At 54.1% G+C, this 25,532-nt stretch overlaps 1 protein-coding gene across 2 annotated transcripts in view; it reads left to right on the forward strand.

Moving 5' to 3' along the window:
- Positions 1–399: 399 nt before the first annotated feature.
- Positions 400–25,532, forward strand: part of ERI3 (ERI1 exoribonuclease family member 3) — a 365,407-nt gene continuing 340,274 nt past the window's right edge. The window contains exons 1-2 of one of the 2 annotated variants that reach the window (XM_073544954.1): positions 423–534; positions 1,056–1,133. The gene's annotated coding sequence lies outside the window, so the exon portion shown is untranslated. Of the gene's footprint in view, positions 535–1,055; positions 1,134–25,532 lie in introns of both variants that reach the window. The other variant, XM_073544953.1, reaches the window with a different exon arrangement.

The following is a 25,532-nucleotide window of genomic DNA, read 5'->3' on the forward strand; positions in this document are numbered from 1 at the left end:
CTGATGCTACTGTATCAAAATGTAAAATGTGGTGTTGAACCAAGAAATTACATCACAAAACTTTTTTTTTAAATATCTTTATTTAGCTCAAAAAAAACTTAATTGCTGTGCAAAATTGCATGCAAAAACTGACAAAAAAACACACACACAAAAAACACGGCTGAATGCATGTTTTTGCTGCCAAGAGATGCAGAAATCTTGCAGATATTTCTGAAAGCAAATATTCAATGTGCGCACATACCCTTATAGCATGGGTGTCACTAATAGGCTGTAAGCCAGACAGTGAGCATTACCTGTGTGTGAACAGTGCCCTATACAAGCTGCTTTTGTGCAATCACCCCTCCATAAGTTGGTAGGTTGGGATTGGTGGCCTCATCAGTATTTTGCACCTGTGTTGCCGCCATCTACATGGGTTTGTAGCATGCATTAGCTCTGAGACCTGGGCAGGTGAACATTGCTGACCCTTTTTTTTTGCTATATTAATTCTTTTAAAGGGGACATGGGCATCAGAGGATTATCTTCACGTTGGGGCAGGTGAGGATTATGCTGAAATAGTGAAGTAAAATGTGAAATGTGTTTGGGGAAATTGTTTACTTTCCTTATTGATGTTCCAGTGGACTTGATATATATATTTTGTATTCTTTCACTGTTCAGTATGTCAGTACTTTTGCACTTTTCTTCTATGTGAATGTCTCATATTGATCATGGACATTTATTGATTATCCGCATAAGCTATAATTCTTGTATTCATTTTGGTATGGACTAATCTTTATATCATATTATCACTGATCCTTGCTTATTGCGCTCACTATATCCTTGGAATTTGTGCTCCTATATTTCCAGACAATATTTTGTAACTTTCTGTCTGTGTGGCGTTCTCTCATGTAGGATATATAAGAATAACAATGATGATAAATCGGTCACCACAATAATAATCCAGATACGAACAAAACCATCAGTACTAATAACTCTTCTTCATGACGTTTTTACGCCAGAAGTCGCAGCAGGTATAATTCACATCTCTGAGATTTTTCTGATCTTGTTTTGGATTTTAGATTTATCTTTAGTGTTGGATGAACGTCATCGCCCCATCGCCTCTTCGCGTCTCTGCTTCTCCGTGTCTCCGATTCTAGGTAACCTCTGCGGACACAACTCCGCTGCTGACATCTACTGGCTGACCGCTAACTGGCAGCAGTGGACACAACCTAAAAGGGGAACGCTGCCCCGAAATAGCAAAGAAACCCAGGCCAAAATGCACAGACGCTCCCTATGCTATGGGGAGTAATGTATATAATATGGGTGCTATTGAGTGTAGTGTATATATTACATGTATGGTATGGGGAGTAATAGATATAATACATGTGTGCTATGGTGAGAAGTGTATATAATAGTTGTGTGCTAATATTATTATTATTTATTTCTATAGCGCCATTAATTCCATGGTGCTGTACATGAGACGGGGTTACATACAAAGTTATAGATATCGTTAACAGTAAACAAATTCACAATGACGGACTGGTACAGAGGGGAGAGGACCCTGTCCTTGTGGACTTAAGGTACTGTCACACTTAGCGATATCGCTGTGTCTGATACTTACCTACGACCCGCTGGTTATCGCTGATCGCGCAAGAACGTCCTGGACCGTTTCTCGTCATCAGCTTCCTGTGGAGAGATGAGCGACGCGTGGACACGGGCGGGAGGACGTCAGGATCGCCGCGTCTGACAGGTAAGTAGCGACCCCTGACCCCTGCGATGTCGCTGGTGAGATCTGCCTGTGTGGCAGCTCACTAGCGACCACTTAGCGATGTACCAGCGATCCTGACCGCGTCATATCACTGGTGCATCACTAAGTGTGACAGCACCTTAACATTCTATGGGATGGTGGGGAAGAGACAGAAGGTCGGGGGGGGGCAGCAGCTCAGGCGGTGGTGAGGCGGCAGAATGGTCATAGCAGGCTGTAAGCTTTCCTGAAAAGTTGGGTTTTCAGGTTCCATGTGAAGGATCTGAGGGTGGTGGATAATTGGACGTGTTGAGGCATGGCATTCCAGAGGATAGGGGATATTCGGGAGAAATCTTGGAGGCCATTGTGTGAGGAACGAATAAGTGTGGAGGAGAGAAGGAGGTCTTGGGAGGATCGAAGATTACGTGAAGGAATATATTGGGAGATTAGTTCAGAGATATAGGGACAGGGCCGGCCCGAACGTATAGGTGAACTAGGAGGCTGCCTAGGGCGCCGACCCAAAGGGGGCACCAGAGAAGAAATAGAAAAAATTATAAAAAATCTTTTCAAAAGGCAAAAAGTTTTAGGGATGGAAAGAAAAGTGTACATATTTAAGGGCAAATATGACGCAAGAGAGGTTGGTTGGGTTGGCAACAATTTCGATAGAATCCGAAGTTGCTAAACAAATTAATCTCGGTGACTTAGTGTCATCCTTTTAAAAAAAAAAAAGGCAAGGAAACAAAAATTTTAATTACCTATGGTCGTTTTTGTTTTGTGTTATCGATTACTTTGTATATATTTGTCCTATACAACTTCTCAGAAGATTAAAGAGTTAGGAGAGAGTTAATTAATCATTGTTGTTGTGGTTTATTTTGCTCCTAAATTTATATCCCAAGTTTTCATCTACTGCCAAGAATAGTAGGGACACAACAAAATAGTCTCGCCTAGGGCGCCGTAATCTCTCAGGCCGGCCTTGTATAGGGAGGGGAGAGGTTGTGGAAGGCTTTGTAGGTCAGTGTTAGTAGTTTGAACTGGATGCGTTGGGAAATTGGGAGCCAGTGGTATGGGGAGTAATGGATATAATACATGTGTGCTATGAGGAGTGGTGTATATTCTCTTCCTCCTCTGGAGCACGCTGTTCTCCCCTGGAGCAAGCTCTCCTCCTCCCTTGGAAGCTGCTGTCCTCCTCCTCCTCCCTTGGAACTCGCTGTTCTCCTCCTCCTCCTCCTTCCTTGGTGCCTGCTGTCCTCCTTCTCCTCTTCCCTTGTAGCCCGCTGTTTTCCTCCTCCTTCTACTTCTCCCTTGGAGCTCGCTCTCCTCCTTCCTTGGAGTCTGCTGTCGTTGTCCTCTGGAGCACGCTGCTGTCGTCCTCCTAGTCCTCTGGAGCACGCTGCTGCTGTCGTCCTCCTAGTCCTCTGGAGCACGCTGCTGCTGTCGTCCTCCTAGTCCTCTGGAGCACGCTGCTGCTGTCGTCCTCCTAGTCCTCTGGAGCACGCTGCTGCTGCTGCTGTCGTCCTCCTAGTCCTCTGGAGCACGCTGCTGCTGCTGCTGTCGTCCTCCTAGTCCTCTGGAGCACGCTGCTGCTGTCGTCCTCCTCCTCCTCTGGAGCACGCTGCTGCTGTCGTCCTCCTCCTCTGGAGAACGCTGCTGCTGTCGTCCTCCTCCTCCTCCTCTGGAGCACGCTGCTGCTGTCGTCGTCGTCCTCCTCCTCCTCCTCTGGAGCACGCTGCTGCTGTCGTCGTCGTCCTCCTCCTCCTCCTCTGGAGCACGCTGCTGCTGTCGTCGTCGTCATCCTCCTCCTCCTCCTCTGGAGCACGCTGCTGCTGTCGTCGTCGTCGTCCTCCTCCTCCTCCTCTGGAGCACGCTGCTGCTGTCGTCGTCGTCATCCTCCTCCTCCTCCTCCTCTGGAGCACGCTGCTGCTGTCGTCGTCCTCCTCCTCCTCCTCCTCCTCTGGAGCACGCTGCTGCTGTCGTCGTCCTCCTCCTCCTCCTCCTCCTCTGGAGCACGCTGCTGCTGTCGTCGTCCTCCTCCTCCTCCTCCTCTGGAGCACGCTGCTGCTGTCGTCGTCCTCCTCCTCCTCCTCCTCCTCTGGAGCACGCTGCTGCTGTCGTCCTCCTCCTCTGGAGCACGCTGCTGCTGTCGTCCTCCTCCTCTGGAGCACGCTGCTGCTGTCGTCCTCCTCCTCTGGAACACGCTGCTGCTGCTGTCGTCCTCCTCCTCCTCTGGAGCACACTGCTGTCGTCGTCGTCGTCGTCGTCCTCCTCCTCCTCTTCCTCCTCTGGAGCACGCTGCTGTCGTCCTCCTCCTCTTCCTCCTCTGGAGCACGCTGCTGTCGTCCTCCTCCTCCTCTGGAGCACGCTGCTGCTGTCGTCCTCCTCCTCCTCCTCAGGAGCACGCTGCTGCTGTCGTCCTCCTCCTCTGGAACACGCTGCTGCTGCTGTCGTCCTCCTCCTCCTCTGGAGCACACTGCTGTCGTCGTCGTCGTCGTCCTCCTCCTCCTCCTCTTCCTCCTCTGGAGCACGCTGCTGTCCTCCTCCTCCTCTTCCTCCTCTGGAGCACGCTGCTGTCGTCCTCCTCCTCTTCCTCCTCTGGAGCACGCTGCTGTCGTCCTCCTCCTCCTCTGGAGCACGCTGCTGCTGTCGTCCTCCTCCTCCTCCTCAGGAGCACGCTGCTGCTGTCGTCCTCCTCCTCCTCCTCAGGAGCACGCTGCTGCTGTCGTCCTCCTCCTCCTCCTCTGGAGCACGCTGCTGCTGTCGTCCTCCTCCTCTGGAACACGCTGCTGCTGCTGTCGTCCTCCTCCTCCTCTGGAGCACGCTGCCGTCGGCCACCTCCTCCTCTGGAGCACGCTGCCGTCGGCCTCCTCCTCCTCTGGAGCACGCTGCTGTCGTCCTCCTCCTCTTCCTCCTCTGGAGCACGCTGCTGTCGTCGTCCTCCTCCTCCTCTGGAGCACGCTGCTGCTGTCGTCGTCGTCCTCCTCCTCCTCTGGAGCACGCTGCTGCTGTCGTCCTCCTCCTCCTCCTCTGGAGCACGCTGCTGCTGTTGTCGTCCTCCTCCTCCTCCTCTGGAGCACGCTGCTGCTGTCGTCCTCCTCCTCTGGAACACGCTGCTGCCGCCGTCGGCCTCCTCCTCCTCTGGAGCACGCTGCCGTCGGCCTCCTCCTCCTCTGGAGCACGCTGCCGTCGGCCTCCTCCTCCTCTGGAGCACGCTGCTGTCGTCCTCCTCCTCTGAAGCACGCTGCTGTCGTCCTCCTCCTCCTCCTCCTCCTCCTCTGGAGCACGCTGCTGTCGTCGTCCTCCTCCTCCTCTGGAGCACGCTGCTGTCGTCCTCCTCCTCCTCCTCTGGAGCACGCTGCTGTCCTCCTCCTCCTCTGGAGCATGCTGCTGTCGTCCTCCTCCTCCTCCTCTGGAGCACGCTGCTGTCCTCCTCCTCCTCTGGAGCATGCTGCTGTCGTCGTCGTCCTCCTCCTCCTCCTCCGGAGCACGCTGCTGTCGTCCTCCTCCTCCTCCTCCTCCTCCTCCTCTGGAGCACGCTGCTGTCGTCCTCCTCCTCGTCCTCCTCCTCCTCTGGAGCACGCTGCTGTCGTCCTCCTCCTCGTCCTCCTCCTCCTCCTCTGGAGCACGCTGCTGTCATCCTCCTCCTCCTCTGGAGCACGCTGCTGTCCTCCTCCTCCTCCTCCTCCTCTGGAGCACGCTGCTGCTGTCGTCCTCCTCCTCCTCCTCTGGAGCACGCTGCTGCTGTCGTCCTCCTCCTCCTCCTCTGGAGCACGCTGCTGCTGTCGTCCTCCTCCTCCTCCTCCTCTGGAGCACGCTGCTGCTGTCTTCCTCCTCCTCTGGAGCACGCTGCTGCTGTCGTCCTCCTCCTCTGGAGCACGCTGCTGCTGTCGTCCTCCTCCTCTGGAGAACGCTGCTGCTGTCGTCCTCCTCCTCCTCCTCCTCCTCTGGAGCACGCTGCTGCTGTCTTCCTCCTCCTCTGGAGCACGCTGCTGCTGTCTTCCTCCTCCTCTGGAGCACGCTGCTGCTGTCGTCCTCCTCCTCTGGAGAACGCTGCTGCTGTCATCCTCCTCCTCTGGAGCACGCTGCTGCTGTCGTCCTCCTCCTCTGGAGAACGCTGCTGCTGTCATCCTCCTCCTCTGGAGCACGCTGCTGCTGTCGTCCTTCTCCTCTGGAACACGCTGCTGCTGCCGTCCTCCTCCTCCTCTGGAGCACACTGCTGTCGTCGTCGTCGTCCTCCTCCTCTTCCTCCTCTGGAGCACGCTGCTGTCGTCCTCCTCCTCCTCTGGAGCACGCTGCTGTCGTCCTCCTCCTCCTCTGGAGCACGCTGCTGCTGTCGTCCTCCTCCTCCTCCTCTGCAGCACGCTGCTGCTGTCGTCGTCGTCCTCCTCCTCCTCTGCAGCACGCTGCTGCTGTCGTCGTCGTCCTCCTCCTCCTCCTCTGGAGCACGCTGCTGCTGTCGTCCTCCTCCTCTGGAACACGCTGCTGCTGCTGTCGGCCTCCTCCTCCTCTGGAGCACGCTGCCGTCGGCCTCCTCCTCCTCTGGAGCACGCTGCCGTCGGCCTCCTCCTCCTCTGGAGCACGCTGCCGTCGGCCTCCTCCTCCTCTGGAGCACGCTGCCGTCGGCCTCCTCCTCCTCTGGAGCACGCTGCCGTCGGCCTCCTCCTCCTCTGGAGCACGCTGCTGTCGTCCTCCTCCTCTGAAGCACGCTGCTGTCGTCGTCCTCCTCCTCCTCCTCTGGAGCACGCTGCTGTCGTCGTCCTCCTCCTCCTCTGGAGCACGCTGCTGTCGTCGTCCTCCTCCTCCTCCTCTGGAGCACGCTGCTGTCCTCCTCCTCCTCTGGAGCACGCTGCTGTCCTCCTCCTCCTCTGGAGCATGCTGCTGTCGTCCTCCTCCTCCTCCTCTGGAGCATGCTGCTGTCGTCCTCCTCGTCCTCCTCCTCCTCTGGAGCACGCTGCTGCTGTACTCCTCCTCCTCTGGAGCATGCTGCTGTCGTCGTCGCCCTCCTCCTCCTCCTCCTCTGGAGCACGCTGCTGTCGTCCTCATCCTCCTCCTCCTCCGGAGCACGCTGCTGTCGTCCTCTTCCTCCTCCTCCGGAGCACGCTGCTGTCGTCGTCCTCCTCCTCCTCCTCCTCCTCTGGAGCACGCTGCTGTCGTCCTCCTCCTCGTCCTCATCCTCCTCCTCCTCCTCTGGAGCATGCTGCTGTCGTCCTCCTCCTCGTCCTCCTCCTCCTCCTCCTCTGGAGCACGCTGCTGTCGTCCTCCTCCTCGTCCTCCTCCTCCTCCTCCTCCTCTGGAGCACGCTGCTGTCGTCCTCCTCCTCCTCTGGAGCACGCTGCTGTCGTCCTCCTCCTCCTCCTCTGGAGCACGCTGCTGTCGTCCTCCTCCTCCTCCTCCTCTGGAGCACGCTGCTGTCGTCGTCCTCCTCCTCCTCCTCCTCTGGAGCACGCTGCTGTCCTCCTCCTCCTCTGGAGCACGCTGCTGTCCTCGTCCTCCTCCTCCTCTGGAGCACGCTGCTGTCCTCCTCCTCCTCTGGAGCATGCTGCTGTCGTCCTCCTCCTCCTCCTCCTCTGGAGCATGCTGCTGTCGTCCTCCTCCTCCTCTGGAGCACGCTGCTGCTGTACTCCTCCTCCTCTGGAGCATGCTGCTGTCTTCGTCGTCCTCCTCCTCCGGAGCACGCTGCTGTCGTCCTCCTCGTCGTCCTCCTCCTCCTCTGGAGCACGCTGCTGTCGTCCTCCTCGTCCTCCTCCTCCTCCTCCTCTGGAGCACGTTGCTGTCGTCCTCGTCCTCCTCCTCCTCCTCTGGAGCACGCTGCTGTCGTCCTCCTCCTTGTCCTCCTCCTCCTCCTCCTCTGGAGCACGCTGCTGTTGTCCTCCTCCTCGTCCTCCTCCTCGTCCTCCTCCTCCTCCTCCTCCTCTGGAGCACGCTGCTGTCGTCCTCCTCCTCGTCCTCCTCCTCTGGAGCACGCTGCTGTCGTCCTCCTCCTCCTCCTCTGGAGCACGCTGCTGTCGTCGTCCTCCTCCTCGTCCTCCTCCTCCGGAGCACGCTGCTGTCGTCCTCCTCCTCCTCTGGAGCACGCTGCTGTCGTCCTCCTCGTCCTCCTCCTCCTCTGGAGCACGCTGCTGCTGTACTCCTCCTCCTCTGGAGCATGCTGCTGTCTTCGTCGTCCTCCTCCTCCGGAGCACGCTGCTGTCGTCCTCCTCCTCGTCCTCCTCCTCCGGAGCACGCTGCTGTCGTCCTCCTCCTCCTCTGGAGCACGCTGCTGTCGTCCTCCTCGTCGTCCTCCTCCTCCTCTGGAGCACGCTGCTGTCGTCCTCCTCGTCCTCCTCCTCCTCCTCCTCTGGAGCACGTTGCTGTCGTCCTCCTCCTCGTCCTCCTCCTCCTCCTCCTCTGGAGCACGCTGCTGTCGTTCTCCTCCTCCTCCTCTGGAGCACGCTGCTGTCGTCCTCCTCCTCCTCCTCTGGAGCACGCTGTTGTCGTCGTCGTCGTCCTCCTCCTCCTCCTCTGGAGCACGCTGCTGCTGCTGTCGTCCTCCTCCTCCTCCTCTGGAGCACGCTGCTGCTGTCGCTGTCGTCCTCCTCCTCCTCCTCTGGAGCACGCTGCTGCTGTCGTCGTCGTCCTCCTCCTCCTCCTCTGGAGCACGCTGCTGCTGTCGTCGTCCTCCTCCTCCTCCTCCTCTGGAGCACGCTGCTGCTGTCGTCGTCCTCCTCCTCCTCCTCTGGAGCACGCTGCTGCTGTCGTCCTCCTCCTCTGGAGCACGCTGCTGCTGTCGTCCTCCTCCTCGTCCTCGTCCTCCTCCTCTGGAGCACGCTGCTGTCGTCCTCCTCCTCCTCCTCCTCTGGAGCACGCTGCTGTCGTCCTCCTCCTCCTCCTCCTCTGGAGCACGCTGCTGTCGTCCTCCTCCTCCTCCTCCTCCTCTGGAGCACGCTGCTGTCGTCCTCCTCCTCCTCCTCCTACTCCTCCTCTGGAGCACGCTGCTGTCGTCGTCCTCCTCCTCCTCCTCTGGAGCACGCTGCTGTCCTCCTCCTCCTCTGGAGCATGCTGCTGTCGTCCTCCTCCTCCTCCTCTGGAGCATGCTGCTGTCGTCCTCCTCGTCCTCCTCCTCCTCTGGAGCACGCTGCTGCTGTACTCCTCCTCCTCTGGAGCATGCTGCTGTCATCGTCGTCGTCCTCCTCCTCCTCTGGAGCACGCTGCTGTCGTCCTCCTCGTCCTCCTCCTCCTCCTCCTCCTCTGGAGCACGCTGCTGTCGTCCTCCTCCTCGTCCTCTGGAGCACGCTGCTGTCGTCCTCCTCCTCGTCCTCCTCCTCCTCCTCTGGTGCACGCTGCTGTCGTCCTCCTCCTCCTCCTCCTGAGCACGCTGCTGTCGTCGTCCTCCTCGTCCTCCTCCTCCTCCTCCTCCTCCGGAGCACGCTGCTGTCGTCCTCCTCCTCGTCCTCCTCCTCCTCCTCCTCCTCTGGAGCACGCTGCTGTCGTCCTCCTCCTCCTCCTCTGGAGCACGCTGCTGTCGTCCTCCTCCTCCTCCTCTGGAGCACGCTGCTGTCGTCCTCCTCCTCCTCCTCTGGAGCACGCTGCTGTCGTCGTCCTCCTCCTCCTCCTCTGGAGCACGCTGCTGTCGTCGTCCTCCTCCTCCTCCTCTGGAGCACGCTGCTGTCGTCGTCCTCCTCCTCCTCCTCCTCCGGAGCATGCTGCTGTCGTCGTCCTCCTCCTCCTCCTCCTCCTCCTCTGGAGCACGCTGCTGTCGTCCTCCTCCTCCTCCTCCTCCTCTGGAGCACGCTGCTGTCGTCGTCGTCCTCCTCCTCCTCTGGAGCACGCTGCTGTCGTCGTCCTCCTCCTCCTCCTCTGGAGCACGCTGCTGTCGTCGTCGTCCTCCTCTGGAGCACGCTGCTGTCGTCGTCCTCCTCCTCCTCTGGAGCATGCTGCTGTCGTCGTCCTCCTCCTCCTCTGGAGCATGCTGCTGTCGTCGTCCTCCTCCTCCTCTGGAGCACGCTGCTGTCGTCCTCCTCGTCCTCCTCCTCCTCTGGAGCACGCTGCTGTCATCGTCCTCCTCCTCCTCCTCTGGAGCACGCTGCTGTCGTCGTCCTCCTCCTCCTCTGGAGCATGCTGCTGTTGTCCTCCTCCTCCTCCTCTGGAGCACGCTGCTGTCGTCCTCCTCTGGAGCACGCTGCTGTCGTCGTCGTCCTCCTCCTCCTCCTCCTCTGGAGCACGCTGCTGTCGTCGTCGTCCTCCTCCTTCTCCTCTGGAGCACGCTGCTGTCGTCGTCCTCCTCCTCCTCTGGAGCATGCTGCTGTTGTCCTCCTCCTCCTCCTCTGGAGCACGCTGCTGTCGTCCTCCTCTGGAGCACGCTGCTGTTGTCGTCCTCCTCCTCCTCTGGAGCACGCTGCTGTCGTCCTCCTCCTCCTCCTTCTCCTCTGGAGCACGCTGCTGTCGTCCTCCTCCTCCTCCGGAGCATGCTGCTGTCGTCGTCCTCCTCCTCCTCCTCTGGAGCACGCTGCTGTCGTCCTCCTCCTCCTCCTCTGGAGCACGCTGCTGTCGTCCTCCTCCTCCTCCTCTGGAGCACGCTGCTGTCGTCCTCCTCCTCCTCCTTCTCCTCTGGAGCATGCTGCTGTCGTCCTCCTCCTCCTCCTCTGGAGCACGCTGCTGTCGTCCTCCTCCTCCTCCTCTGGAGCACGCTGCTGTCGTCCTCCTCCTCCTCCTTCTCCTCTGGAGCATGCTGCTGTCGTCCTCCTCCTCCTCCTCTGGAGCACGCTGCTGTCGTCCTCCTCCTCCTCTGGAGCACGCTGCTGTCGTCCTCCTCGTCCTCCTCCTCCTCCTCCTCTGGAGCACGCTGCTGTCATCGTCCTCCTCCTCCTCCTCTGGAGCACGCTGCTGTCGTCTTCGTCCTCCTCCTCCTCTGGAGCATGCTGCTGTTGTCCTCCTCCTCCTCCTCTGGAGCACGCTGCTGTCGTCGTCGTCCTCCTCCTCCTCCTCCTCTGGAGCACGCTGCTGTCGTCGTCGTCCTCCTCCTTCTCCTCTGGAGCACGCTGCTGTCGTCGTCCTCCTCCTCCTCTGGAGCATGCTGCTGTTGTCCTCCTCCTCCTCCTCTGGAGCACGCTGCTGTCGTCCTCCTCTGGAGCACGCTGCTGTTGTCGTCCTCCTCCTCTGGAGCACGCTGCTGTCGTCCTCCTCCTCCTCCTTCTCCTCTGGAGCACGCTGCTGTCGTCCTCCTCCTCCTCCTCTGGAGCACGCTGCTGTCGTCCTCCTCCTCCTCCTCTGGAGCACGCTGCTGTCGTCCTCCTCCTCCTCCTTCTCCTCTGGAGCATGCTGCTGTCGTCCTCCTCCTCCTCCTCTGGAGCACGCTGCTGTCGTCCTCCTCCTCCTCCTTCTCCTCTGGAGCATGCTGCTGTCGTCCTCCTCCTCCTCCTCTGGAGCATGCTGCTGTCGTCCTCCTCCTCCTCCTTCTCCTCTGGAGCATGCTGCTGTCGTCCTCCTCCTCCTCCTCTGGAGCACGCTGCTGTCGTCCTCCTCCTCCTCTGGAGCATGCTGCTGTCGTCGTCCTCCTCCTCTGGAGCACGCTGCTGTCGTCGTCGTCCTCCTCTGGAGCACGCTGCTGTCGCTGTCGTCCTCCTCCTCCTCCTCTGGAGCATGCTGCTGTCGTCCTCCTCCTCCTCCTTCTCCTCTGGAGCATGCTGCTGTCGTCCTCCTCCTCCTCCTCTGGAGCACGCTGCTGTCGTCCTCCTCCTCCTCTGGAGCATGCTGCTGTCGTCGTCCTCCTCCTCTGGAGCACGCTGCTGTCGTCGTCGTCCTCCTCTGGAGCACGCTGCTGTCGTCCTCCTCCTCTAGACTGTCCCCTCCCGTCTGCAGTTGCTTCCTGTGATCTTTTTCGTTCTTTCCTCTGATCTGGGGGCAGGACTCTTGATCAGTGTGGGGAGGTGGTGGGACCCTCAGTTGCTCGCTCTCCCCTTAATGTCGGGCACGTGTCCCCATGCGGTGTCCTGATGGTTTGGCTATGTATTAGCTGTTGTATTGCTGTAGGTGTACTGTGTGATGTTTCCCCTCTTTCCTGTCTTTGTATTATAATGCACTGCAATGATCATGATTAGTTCAGGGACAGTAAGGCTAAGTGCACACGTACCGGAACTCTCGCGGAAATTACCGCGAGAATTCCGGAATTCCAGTCCGCGGGAAAATCGCATTTTAAATTCCCGCGATTTTCCCGCGGAAAAACTAGCATTTTGCAAGCGTAATTAGCTTGCAAAATGCTAGCGTTCTCCAAGCGATCTGTAGCATCGCTTGGAAAACTGATTGACAGGTTGGTCACACTCGTCAAACATAGTGTTTGACGAGTGTGACCAACTTTTTACTACTGAGGCCGCCTATGCAGCATCAATAGTAAAAGATAGAATGTAAAAAAAAACAAAAAAAAACGGTGTTATTCTCACCCTCCGACGTCCCGCGCATCCGTTCCCAGTAATCCTTTGCGAAAATGCCCGCGATTACGTCAGTTCTCGCGGGATCGCGACGTCTCGCGGTCATTCGCGATCCCGCGAGAAGGGACGTACTGGGAACGAGAGCGTGAAGAGAAGCAGGAAGACTGCGCGGGACGTCGGAGGGTGAGAATAACAATATTTTTTATTTTAAATTCTATTTTTTACAGGGATATGGTACCCAAAGCCTGGAGGACAGTCTCCTCTCCTCCGGACCATGGGTACCATCCGCAATTGTTCTGCTTACTTTCTGCATGGTGTGCACAGCCACATGCAGGAAATAAGCGGAACAATGCATTCCTATGGGTGTGGGATCGCCGCGATTCCGCAAATTAATGAGCATGCTGCAGTTTTTACCGCGAAGCGATTCCGCTGCGGTAAAAACCGCAGCATTAGCACAGCATTGCGGAATCCCATAGGAATGCATGGGATGCTTATTTTTCGCGGCAAAATCGCGCGGTTAAAACCGCCTCGGAAACGCGAAAAAAAACGCCACGTGTGAAGACCCCATGAGGCCGGCGTCAGGCTAGAGAGCAATACGGACGAGTGAGAGGCGTAAAAACCACACATTGCACACGGACCCATGATTCTCTATGGGGCAGCTCCCAACAGCCGTATATTTCTCATCCGTATTCTACGGGCCGTGCCAATCGCAGCATGCTGGGACTGTCAGCGTACTACAGCTGCAGTACGCCAATGCAAGTCTATGGGTGCGCAAAAACAACGCATTACACACGAAACACGGGTGTGACTTGCGAGAAATATGCAAGACTTCTCCTGGTGACAGGAAATGGGCCACTCCATTCTCAGGAAGCGGAGACATGCTAATTAGCCCAAAAAGCGCTCCAGACATCCCAGAAGAACGCCTCCACGGAGTCCTGCAGCATCATATCTACACACATCAATGTGGAGCGTTCATTTTGTTGGTCCAGGAAAGGCCCGAAATTTGGGAAGAAAGGGATGCCCATTACTCCGTCCGGGCCATAGAAGAGGCAGCATGGAGGCGCATCTGTGGGCAGATGTTTCCTGATTTTGGGGAATGGCCACGTGAGGAGCAGCAACAAATGAGTAAGTTTGCGCCTTTATTAACAATCATCTTAAGGCTGTGTGCCCACATTGCGTTTTTTAAAGCGTTTTTGATGCGTTTTTCGGGGTCAAACCGCATCAAAAACGCTTAAAATAAGCATCCCATTCATTTTAATGCATTTTGGCCTTTTTGTGGCAATGGATGCGTTTTTTACCGCTAAGGAAACGCTTAGCGGTAAAAAGTGCAGCATGTTCATTAATTTCCGCTTAGGTCCGCGTTTTTGGCTATTTCCTATAGTCCAAAAGACACGCGGAAAAAAACGCGCATTTTCTGGGAAGGAGACCCGTTTCCTGAGCGTTCAAAAACGCCACTGTGGGCACAGAACCTAAAGGCCAGAACTAAGCTTTTTTTAAAGTAGCCCCTAAAATCCTATACTGTGTATGTAGTTATCATTGTTTGTAAGCCCCAAATTTTTACGATAATCACACCCTACTAGGCCACATGACTATGTGAAATGTTTAGAAAGTTGCTTGTCACATTTCCCAAAGGTAAACTTACAATTTTCGTTCACATTGCAGTTGAGGATGTGATGAGACGCTGGCGCAGCATCTGCAACCAGTACCGGCGGGAACGTCAGCAGCGGGCCAGGAGTGGGGCAGCAGCGACCAAGCGCAAATACATCTATTTTGACCGCCTGGCTTTTTTGGCTCCTATTATGGATCTCAGACCGTAAGTACAGACATCACACCACATGACACATATGCTGTTTAGGGTCAGAGCTACAATCATGTTTTTTTTAATTACATTTCCAAACATATCTCAGTCCAACCTCACAGAGAGGGAGACAGGGTCAGATACTGAGCCCATTATAGACCCAGACATGGGGATGTGAAGAGGTGGCTGGCCCATTTTCTGAACCTACCAGTTGCAACCCCCAAGCTCCACCAGCACCAGCACCAGGATCTGTTTCTGTACCTGGTCCAGAACCAGCAGCTCCACCAGCACCCGGCATCCTTGATGAACCCGGCAACAGCAGCAGCCCTACTGTCCGTCTTGAGGGCTCCCCCCAGCCTGCAGCCGTAGGCGGCCGTGGGAGACGTAGAAGAGAGAACACTGCCTCTGATACCCGGAGGCATGTAGACATAGGTGTCTGTGGAGCCCCTGAGGGTTCAGTCGCCACAGAGGTACTGCACCTCCTCCTGAGGTGTGGTACCCCACCATTCAGGTAAGGTGGAGACTCCTGACCACACTCCAACACCTGCATCCCACACAACATAGTAGTATAGCAAAGCACCCTTTGGTGGCTCCCTGCTTGGAACACGAAGCGTGCTGGGAGGCGGGTGGAGTTTAGTATGCACCAAAAGAGCGGGAAGAGTTTAGGATTTGGTCAGTCTGACTAGGTCAGTCAGGGAGTGAAGATCCCTTGAGTGGGATGGATGAAGGAAGTGCTGCAGCCGACCTCAGTGACCTGGGTCCGCTGGCACAAGAAAGAGACATTGATGGGAAGCCTGACTCTCTCCATAATAAGGAAGGATTAGTACGGAACGTGAGGAGAGGACGACTAAGGATCAGGGTTAGAGCAGAACCCTTCCCAAGTTCACAGCGCAAGGCCGGGGTCCGGTCCCCGAGGTTGTATGGATACTAATGGTCCTGCAGCAGACACCGGAGGAATAGAAGTTGTCACCACTTTATTCCCACACAAGACTTGGGGGCACAACAGCAACGATATGAGCCGGGACTTAGTAGCAAGGAGTCCCCGAAGCAGGCTACAGCTGTCTGCCGTACAAGTAGAGTTCATAGGAACATCTGACAGGAGGAACTCCAGTGTAACTCAGTACTGAGAGTACTTCACTATAGGCGCAAAAGGGAGACGTTCAGAAAAGGCGCTTATGTTGGTGGAGTGTTGGAACGGAGTACTTCATCTTGCCTGGTGGTTGGCTAAGCCCCTGACCCGGAGGACACGGCACGGATGCGGACACCTGTATGCTAAACAGACTGTGAGTAAAGCTTTGGAACTAATAGTCCTGGTGTCCTCCACTTATTCCTGCGCCAACCCACTCAGCACTGCTACATCGCTGTGCCTGACACTGTGCTATTTACGTCTCCTCCCTATCTCTCCACCTACACTGCCCTGGGACTACAGTCCTACCTGTGGAGGGCTACACCATCATTGCTGCACCACACCATCTGTCCCAGAGGATCTGTCAGCAGCGTCGGCGTAACATCTTCTTTGCCGAACACCACAGGTGGCGTCATGAATCATTCACTTATAAACTCTAATCAGCATTCGCACACTCAACATTCCCCCTTTTACAATGGACGCCCAGGGCCATGGACCGGGTCACAGCTACCGTGACAACTCCCTTTGAAATCCACCGGGCCCGACTCCGAGTACCCCGCCGACCTGGCGAAGACCCTGGGAGCGATCTATTTCTGGCGTCACGAACAGGATGACGAAGCCCGGTGCCACTGGGTTCTGTGTGCCTGAATTTTATTGGACTTAAACATTGCTGAAAATGTGCAGAATAACCAAATTAATAGACTGTAAAATGGACTCTCAAAATGGCCGCCGGCACGGTGAAGAAGGGCGTGACAACATGGGTGGTCCTAAGAAAAGACAGCGAACTGTCCTGGGCCTCCCCTGCCTGAACTTCTATGCAACTGCAACATGGCTCACCCCCTGAGGGATTCGTATACTGGCCTGGTATGGAGGAGTAGGAAGAAGACGCCGCCCTCAGAAGAAGGAGCGAGAGCCCGGGAAGAAGGAGAGAGAATGCCAGGACGCCATATTGGGAGAAGGAAGGAGGCCCGAAGAGCGCGAGGAGGTTGAGCTGAACTTCCCTGGCGCAATAGCTGAAGGTTCCGACCCTGCTTCCATGATGGACCGCCGGCAGCTGGAGGACGAGATTGCCCAGCTGAGACAGGAGGCTCTCTGGACTCTGAACTGGCAGCGCGCCTGTCACGTCGCAGCCAGACTCGGGGCCTGCTGTTCCGGCGTCGGCCACTAGGAGGCGCCGGACTTCACTGCCAGACTCAGGGCCTGCAGTTCCGGTCTCGGCCACTCGGGGGAGCCGGACCGTCACGTCGCCGTCGGACTCGGGGACGGCTATTCCTGCCTCAGCCACTGGGAGGCGACGTGGTTCGCTCCAGGGTGAGGGTGGTGGCAGAGAGGGGGCTCCTGCGCAGGCATCTGGTGGGCGCAGGCTCCGCCCCTCTGTCAGTCATGTAGGGCTTACTGCATGTCCATCTGGCCTGGTCCGGGCGCGGTCCTGGTTACATCATCGGGCCGGGAACCTGTGAGGGAGGACCTGATCCCTCAAATACCTGGGGACTGGTCTTGCAAGCCGCCGGATATATTCTTGGTTCCCCTGCGTGTTACTGTGTGAATTGCTATAGTGTATACTCTGACCTCAGCCTGGATTCTTGACCATTCTATTGCCTGCCGTTTTTGTACATCCGCCTCTCTTCCGACTTTTTGACGCTGACCTTTGCTTGGATTCCTGACTCTCCTTCTGCCTGCTGATTCTGTACCTCGCTGCCCTCCTGATTTTACTGACCCTGGCCTGGACTTTTGACTCTCCTTCTGTCTGCTGATTTCGTGCCTCTGCGGCGCCCTGGTCTCAGACTCCTGCATCCTGACCTTGATTACGGGTTTTAGTTTTGACCCTTTGGTGGCCGTCCTGCTCTGGTCCACTGCTAATCTAGACAGCTACCTCCTGGGCCTTGCTACAATTCCAGATCCCTGTATAGGGGTTAAGGGTCTCGGGGTTACTCGGGGTGCTGTCCCCACTGCAGCCCAGATTCGCAGACGGCCATCACAGCGCCCAGGAGGGGCCTAAACCATCGGTACCTCCATTACCGGTACCCAAACCATTGGTACCCGCTGCCGATGCTGTCCCGCCGGTACCTTCACCACCGGTACCCACCGTGGATGCCCTGGTCCTCCCTCCAGCAGCACCTGCAGAACCTGAGGCTGCTGCGGTGTCATCGGCAGCACCTGTCACCATCTCCTTGCTGCAATCGCCGCTGAGTGCCGCCTGCCCAGAGGAGGTACCGGAGGGCCCGGGAGCTGAGCAGGAAGAAGCTGGACTCTTGCCTTGACCGAGCGCGGCTGCGCAGGTCCCACCGGAGGCCCCTGCGGATCCGGAGCCGCCATCTGCCCCACCATCGTCTCCAATGTTGGGACGGACAACTTGGGTCAACATCGTGCATCGCCGGGAGGTTCCAGGTATGACTGCCGCCCCTGCCAATGGGTTACCCTGAGTTTTCACGCACTGCGGCCGGAATGCTAGAACTCCGCATGGGACAGATGGAAGAGCTGTGTTCCCAATTCAAAAGGCACGCACCAATCTTTCAGCATGAATATCAGAGGCAGAGACCCAGGAATTATCCTCCTGACCATAACCCTTCCACTTAACCAAATACTGGAGTCTCCGTCTAGCCAGACGGGAATCCAGTATCTTCTCTACCTCATATTCCATGTTACCTTCAACCAATATAGGGTCAGGAGGTGCCACCACAGGAACTACTGGTTCAACAAACCTCTTCAACAAGGACTTATGAAACACATTATGAATTTTAAATATGACAGGAAGAGCCAACCGAAAAGAGGCCGGATTAATAATCTCCAAAATCTTGTAAGGTCCAATAAATCTAGGTTTAAACTTAGGAGAAGCCACCTTCATAGCGATATTTTTTGATGACAACCAAACCATATCACCCACCTTAAACTGGGGACCAACGGTCCTACGCCGGTTGGAAAACCGCTGGGCCTTTTCCTGGGAGAGAGACAACTTATCCACTACTTGGTCCCAGATCTGGTGCATTCTCTCCACCACAGTGTCAACACCTGGGCAGGCAGAAGGCTCCACCTGCCCTGAAGAAAATCGAGGGTGAAAACCAAAGTTACAAAAAAAGGTGACATCAAAGTGGCAGAACTAGCTCTATTATTTAAAGCAAATTCGGCCAAGGGCAAAAATGTAACCCAATCATCCTGATCGGCAGAAATAATCTCAAATATGACTCCAAGGTCTGGTTTGTTCTCTCTGTCTGCCCATTGGTCTGAGGGTGAAACGCAGAGGAAAAGGACAACTGAATTCCCAGCTTGGAACAGAAAGTCCTCCAAAATCTAGACACAAACTGAACTCCTCTGTCAGATACAATGTTCTCAGGAATCCCGTGCAAGCGAACCACCTGTTGCAAAAACAAGGGCACCAACTCAGAGGAAGATGGCAACTTAGGGAGTGGTACAAGATGGACCATCTTAGAGAACCTATCACAAATCACCCAAATAACAGTCATTCTTTGAGAGACCGGCATATCAGAGATAAAATCCATTGAAATATGGGTCCATGGCCTCCTGGGCACCGGCAAAGGCATCAACAAGCCACTAGAGCGAGAACAAGGTTAAGACTGGGAGCAAGTCCCACAGGACTGCACAAAATTCCTGACATCACGAGACAAGGCGGGCCACCAAAAAGACCGACTCACCAGATCTCTAGTACCAAAAATACCTGGATGACCAGCCAATGCAGAGCAATGAACTTCAGACATCACTCTCTTCCTCCACTGGTCAGGAACATACAACTTTCCACTGGGACAACGCTCAGGTTTGTCCTCCTGAAACCCTTCCAGAGCACGTCTCAAATCGGGCGAGATGGCAGAAAGAACTACCCCCTCGCCTAAGATGGTAGCAGGCTTAGTCACAACAGGAGAATCAGCAAGGAAACTCCTAGAGAGGGCGTCTGCCTTGACATTCTTAGTGCCCGGAAGAAAAGAGACCACAAAATCAAAACGTGTGAAAAACAAGGCCCACCTAGCCTGTCTAGGATTCAAGCGCTTGGCCGACTCCAGGTAAATCAAATTCTTGTGATCAGTAAGGACCACGACTTGGTGTTTGGCTCCCTCCAACCAATGTCTCCACTCCTCAAATGCCCATTTCATGGCCAACAGTTCCCGATTCCCCACATCATAGTTACGTTCGGATGGGGAGAACTTTCGGGAAAAGAAAGCACAAGGATTCATTTTAGATGTCACAGGATCTTTTTGGGACAATACCGCTCCTGCACCAATCTCAGAAGCGTCCACCTCCACCTGAAACGGGAGTGAGACATCAGGTTGCCGCAAAACCGGAGCAGAAGTGAATCTTTGCTTCAGCCCCTGAAAGGAAGAAACAGCCTCCGGAGACCAATTCAGCACATCAGCACCCTTCCTAGTCAAATCTGTCAATGGCTTGGCAATACCAGAAAAATTAGCTATAAATTTCCGATAAAAATTAGCAAAACCCAAAAACTTCTGGAGGGCCTTCAAAGAAGTGGGCTGAACCCAATCATAAATGCCCTGTACCTTGGCCGGGTCCATTTCAATAGTTGACAGACAAAATAAATCCCAAAAATGAAACCCTCTGTACCCCAAAAAGGCATTTCGATCTCTTGACATACAGAGAATTCTCCCTCAAAATCTGGAACACAGTCCGAACATGTTCCACATGAGAGTCCCAATTCTTGGAGAAGATCAAAATATCATCCAGATAGATAATCAAAAATTTATCCACAAAGTCTCGGAATATATCGTTCATGAAGCACTGGAAGACAGAAGGGGCATTAGTGAGCCCAAAAGGCATCACCAGGTACTCAAAATGTCCCTCCGGAGTATTAAACGCCGTCTTCCATTCATCCCCATGCTTAATGCGAATAAGATTATACGCCCCCCTAAGGTCAAGCTTGGTAAACCAGCAAGCACCTTTAACTCTGGAGAATAGATCAGAAATCAGGGGTAACGGATACTGATATTTAACAGTAATTTTGTTGAGGGCACGATAGTCAATACAAGGCCTTAATGAACCATCCTTTTTAGCCACGAAAAAAACCCCCAGCACCTAAGGGTGAAGAGCATGGTCTAATATGACCCTTCTCCAACGCCTCCTTAATATAGGATCGCATAGCCTCGTGCTCGGGTACAGATAAATTGAAAAGCCGACCGTTGGGGAATTTATACCCAGGGCTCAGCTCAATTGCACAATCATAACTCCTATGAGGAGGCAAAGACGCAGACTCATTCTCACTAAATACATCATAAAAGTCAGCCAAATAGTCAGGAACATCATGCGACTGAGGAGAGGTGGAGAAAACAGGAGCATCACTACGGGCACACCGACAACCCCAACTCACCACAGACACAGATTTCCAATCCAGAACTGGATTATGGATTTGCAACCAGGGAAACCCCAGAACAATGGTATTATGCAAATTATGCAACACCAAAAATCTGCAATTTTCTTGATGGTCTGGGGCGACCCGCATTACCACCTGGGTCCAAAACTGAGGTTTATTCTTCGCCAAAGGAGTAGCATCAATCCCCCTCAAAGGAATAGGCGTCCGCAGAGGTGTCATAGGAAATCCACAACGTTTAGGAAAATCCAAGTCCATCAGGTTCAGAGCTGCTCCTGAATCCACGAAAGCCTTGGCGGAAAATGTGGACAGGGAGCAGATCAGAGTAATTGCCAGAAGAAACTTAGGTTGAACACCACCCACAGAAAACGTGTGTGCACAACGTTTCTCTCGTTTAGGGCAGACAGAAATAATATGCGAGGCATCTCCACAAAAAAAACAGCTTATTACGCCTTCTGAACTCCGGACGTTGCACCCTAGACAAAACTCTATCACATTGCATAGGTTCAGACATTTGTTCAACAGGTAGCAACACCTCTCGTGTAGTTTTGCGTTCACGTAAACGCCGATCCACCTGAATGGCTAATGACATAGAATCGTCAAGACCAGAGGGAACAGGAAATCCCACCATAGTATCTTTTACAGTTTCTGACAATCCCTTCTGAAAGAGGGCTGCCAAGGCACCATCATTCTAGGTAGTAAGGACCGCCCACTTTCGGAATTTTTGACAGTACAACTCTGCCGAATCCCGACCCTGGCTTAATGCCAACAGGGTCTTTTCAGCCTGATCAATAGCATTAGGTTCATCATACAACAACCCCAAGGCTTGAAAAAATGTGTTCACATTAATCAGAATAGGATCATCAGGTTTCAAAGAAAACGTCCAATCCTGGGGATCGCCGCGCAGCAAAGAGATGACAATTTTAACCTGCTGCGCGGAGTTCCCCGATGAGTTAGGCTTCAAGGCAAAAAATAATTTACAATTATTCTTGAAATTCAAGAATTTAGACTGATCCCCAAAAAACACATCAGGAATAGGAATCTTTGGTTCAGCAGCATGTGAATGAGCAAGATAGGCGGAAATTCCCCGCACTTCAGCAGCGAGCTGCTCCACACGATCAGACAATTGCTTCATCTCCATTGAGAGAGAAATTCCCCCTACGGCCTCAGAGATATAGAGGAAAAAATATGCACACACAAAAAAAATTCTGACACTTTTTTTTTTTTCCTTTTTTTTTACAATTCTCTCCTGCTACTGAGTACCCTAGGATCTGCGGTATGGCTGGTGATTCTGTTATGATGAGTCAACGAAGGAGGAAAAAACAAAATACCAGCTAAGTCCAGAAAAACCAGAGAGGTTGGCAGCTATCGGATTGCAGACCCCTGAACCTATCCACAACAACTAGCAGTAGCCGTGGGGGGTTCCTACGGTGCCCTAGACCCCTCGATCACAGCCGGAGAGCTACATAGCCTAAAGACAGAAAGGGGGAAAAACTAAACTGCCCCAGAGCAGACCCCAAAGGAATAGGCAGCCCCCAACATATAATGACGGTGAAGCAAGATGAAAACACTAACACAGATAGAAAGATAGGTTGAGCATTGTAGTACAGGGTTCGCAGGTGGCCCACTACACCAATCAGCGGCTATGCATTGATTGATGCAGCCCCTTTAAAATGTTGTGCCAGTTGCATAGGAATAATGGTACAGGAATGAAGAGTGTTCCGCGTCTCCTAAACGCAAGGAGCCCAGTACGGCACCAGGACTGAGGTGTCCGGAGTGGCCATCACGGTCATGGTTGAATGACTTTTGTTTTCCCCCTCCTACAAGTTTATTTGCGCACCCCTTGCTGGATCACGGGGCTTAAACCCTATGAGGGTTGGTTTTCATAAACTGTGTGTGCAGCTGCTGCACAGACTGAACTGTTTTAACCCGGAACTTTGACCAATTTTAACCCTGGACTAGCCCCTGTTAAGTGCAGCACACAAATATGTTAGTGGGCCCGTGATCTGGTAAAAGAGGGAAGGGGGAAGCCGATCAGCAGGACCCGAGGTGCGTGCCGCATCAGGGCTATGGAAACTTCGCTAAGTGGCCATCGGGCCCGTATGTTTACAGTAGTCCCAGGAACCTGGGATCAGGGACCTTTAAGCGACTAGGCATGTTTTTATGGACTGTGTTATGCTCTTATGGTTTATGGACTATATTACCGTTTTCGTTTCAGGAGCCGTTATGGTCAGTGACTACCATATTTTAGGAGGGAGGGGTGTAAGGAGGTGGCGGGGACCCTCAGTTGCTCACTCTCCTTAATGTCGGGCACGTGTCTCCCATGCGGTGTCCTGATAGTTTGGCTATGTATTAACTGTTATGAACTACTGTTTTATTGCTGTATGTGTACCCTATTTCATGTCTTTGTATTATAATGCACTGTATTGATCATGATTAGTTCAAGGACAGGAAAGGTTAAACAGGGGGCTGGATTAGCAGCCTCAGAAACAGAGGAAATTCCTGTCGTCCAGACATTGCCTGGGCAGGCTTGCCGGTGGCAGGACGCTCCACAGAGCCAGAAGGTGCCCCGGTCGAGGGAATAAAGCTGCTGCAGACTGCTGACTCAGTCTGCCAGGCAGTGTAGACGGACCCTGGAACCGTCTTCAGACTGTTGTGACTCTCAAGTTTGGAAAGGAGCCACTGATACTGACTGGCCCCATGTAGCTACAAGGACAGGGCAGGAAGCATTGTTTCATGTACAGTAAAGTTTTTCCCTGTTGGATCAGAACTGTGCCTGCGGTATTTTCCTGCATCCTAATCCCCAGTGGCTGCAGTGAGCGTGAAAAGAAGGTAACTGACTGTGCTGTAGGATTGCGACCGCACCTGTCTTTTTCATGTGCAAGGGGCCAGGGTGTTTATGTACGGTTGCTTTAATAGACTCGGTCATGACAACCACCTCATGCCACCTTGTTACAACTGCAAAGGCGCAGAACATTCAAGCACGTCAGAAATTGCCGGTTGACCCTGTAAGACACCAAAATACTAGAGACTTATTGTTATATAGCACCATTGATTCCTGGCTCCCGCACAGGACGGGCTACATACAACATCCAGATATCACTAACAGTAAACATCCTAACAGCGACTGATGGGTACAGAGAGGAGAGGACGCGGACCCCGCAGGATCACGTTCTACGCATAAGATAGCCGATCCATCTACATCAGATTTCCAACTGGAGAGTGTTAATGAGATGAGATCTGTCCTCAGGACGCGGAGCGGGTCCCATCCGGAGTCCCCATGACACCTTCATGTGAGGGTTAATCACCGCAGGTTCCACTGTGATATTCTTATAGCAGAGGATGGATTGTGAGCGGCAGTAAAGGATATGGAGAGTGATAGGAGTGCCGTTGTAGTGTCCTCCTGGGAGCCGCCGCTGGAATCATGCCGCTCTATATAGGGCTATTTGTTTACGGGCTGGCAGCTTTATAGGTGCTTGTAAGGCTGCACATAAGGACACCAATTTACCGCCGCACTGTGTTTTCATAAGCCAACCGCTCCTTAAATCAGTATTAAAAATCAAAATGGAAAATTTAAGGGAGCAGGAGCCAAGAGACAGATGGGAGGTCGGTGCCGCTGATGGCTCCGGTGTCACCGCGGCTGAGGCCGCGCTTCGGTTCAGGATGCGGTCACTTAGGTGGGAGATGTATGACAGACCACAGGCGGCCAGAGGGATGGAGCAGGTGACCGGAGCAGGTCACAGGTTAATCGAGAGATTGCGTCTCCCCAAGAGTGCATCAAAAGAGACGGAGCTAGGAAAATATGGGATCTAATCAGACGTTAGATTTATTCCCTCTGCATTATTCCCGCTGTCATCTGCGGCGCTGGTAATGGAGGGAAGGAAAAGAGGCTGCGATGCTCTGTGGGGATGGACAATGCAAACATCTAAAGACAATGCACCCAAGTAATCTTGTTGTCCTGCTTAGATGATTTTTTTCTCATATTAAAAGCATAATGATGCTGTGCAGACCATCCTGTCCCCACAATACATTCCCCCACACACAGTATGATGTCCGCACAATACATTCCCCCCCACACAGTATGATGTCCTCACAGTACATCCCCCCACTCACAGTATGATGTCCTCACAGTACATTCCCCCACACACAGTATGATGTCCCCCACAGTACATTCCACCACACACAGTATGATGTCTCCACAGTACATTCCCCCACACACAGTATGATGTCTCCACAGTACATTCCCCCACACAGTATGATGTCTCCACAGTACATCCCCCCCCCCACACAGTATGATGTCTCCACAGTACATCCCCCCCCACACACAGTATGATGTCCCCACAGTACATCCCCCCCACTCACAGTATGATGTGCTCACAGTACATTCCACCACACACAGTATGATGTCCCCCACAGTACATTCCACCACACACAGTATGATGTCTCCACAGTACATTCCCCCACACACAGTATGATGTCTCCACAGTACATTCCCCCACACAGTATGATGTCTCCACAGTACATCCCCCCCCACACACAGTATGATGTCTCCACAGTACATCCCCCCCCACACACAGTATGATGTCCCCACAGTACATCCCCCCCACTCACAGTATGATGTCCTCACAGTACATTCCACCACACACAGTATGATGTCCCCCACAGTACATTCCACCACACACAGTATGATGTCCCCCACAGTACATTCCACCACACACAGTATGATGTCTCCACAGTACATTCCCCCACACACAGTATGATGTCTCCACAGTACATCCCCCCCCCACACACAGTATGATGTCCCCACAGTACATCCCCCCCCACTCACAGTATGATGTCCTCACAGTACATTCCCCCACACACAGTATGATGTCCCCCACAGTACATTCCACCACACACAGTATGATGTCTCCACAGTACATTCCCCCACACACAGTATGATGTCTCCACAGTACATCCCTCCCCCACAGTATGATGTCTCCACAGTACATCCCCCCCCACACACACAGTATGATGTCTCCACAGTACTTCCCCCCCACACACAGTATGATGTCTCCACAGTACATCCCCCCCACACACAGTATGATGTCTCCACAGTACATTCCACCACACACAGTATGATGTCTCCACAGTACATTCCCCCACACACAGTATGATGTCCC

Source organism: Dendrobates tinctorius, unplaced genomic scaffold (assembly GCF_039654945.1).
Source record: "Dendrobates tinctorius isolate UK_male_01 unplaced genomic scaffold, ASM3965494v1 ptg000138l, whole genome shotgun sequence".
Taxonomy (NCBI): Eukaryota; Metazoa; Chordata; class Amphibia; order Anura; family Dendrobatidae; genus Dendrobates; species Dendrobates tinctorius.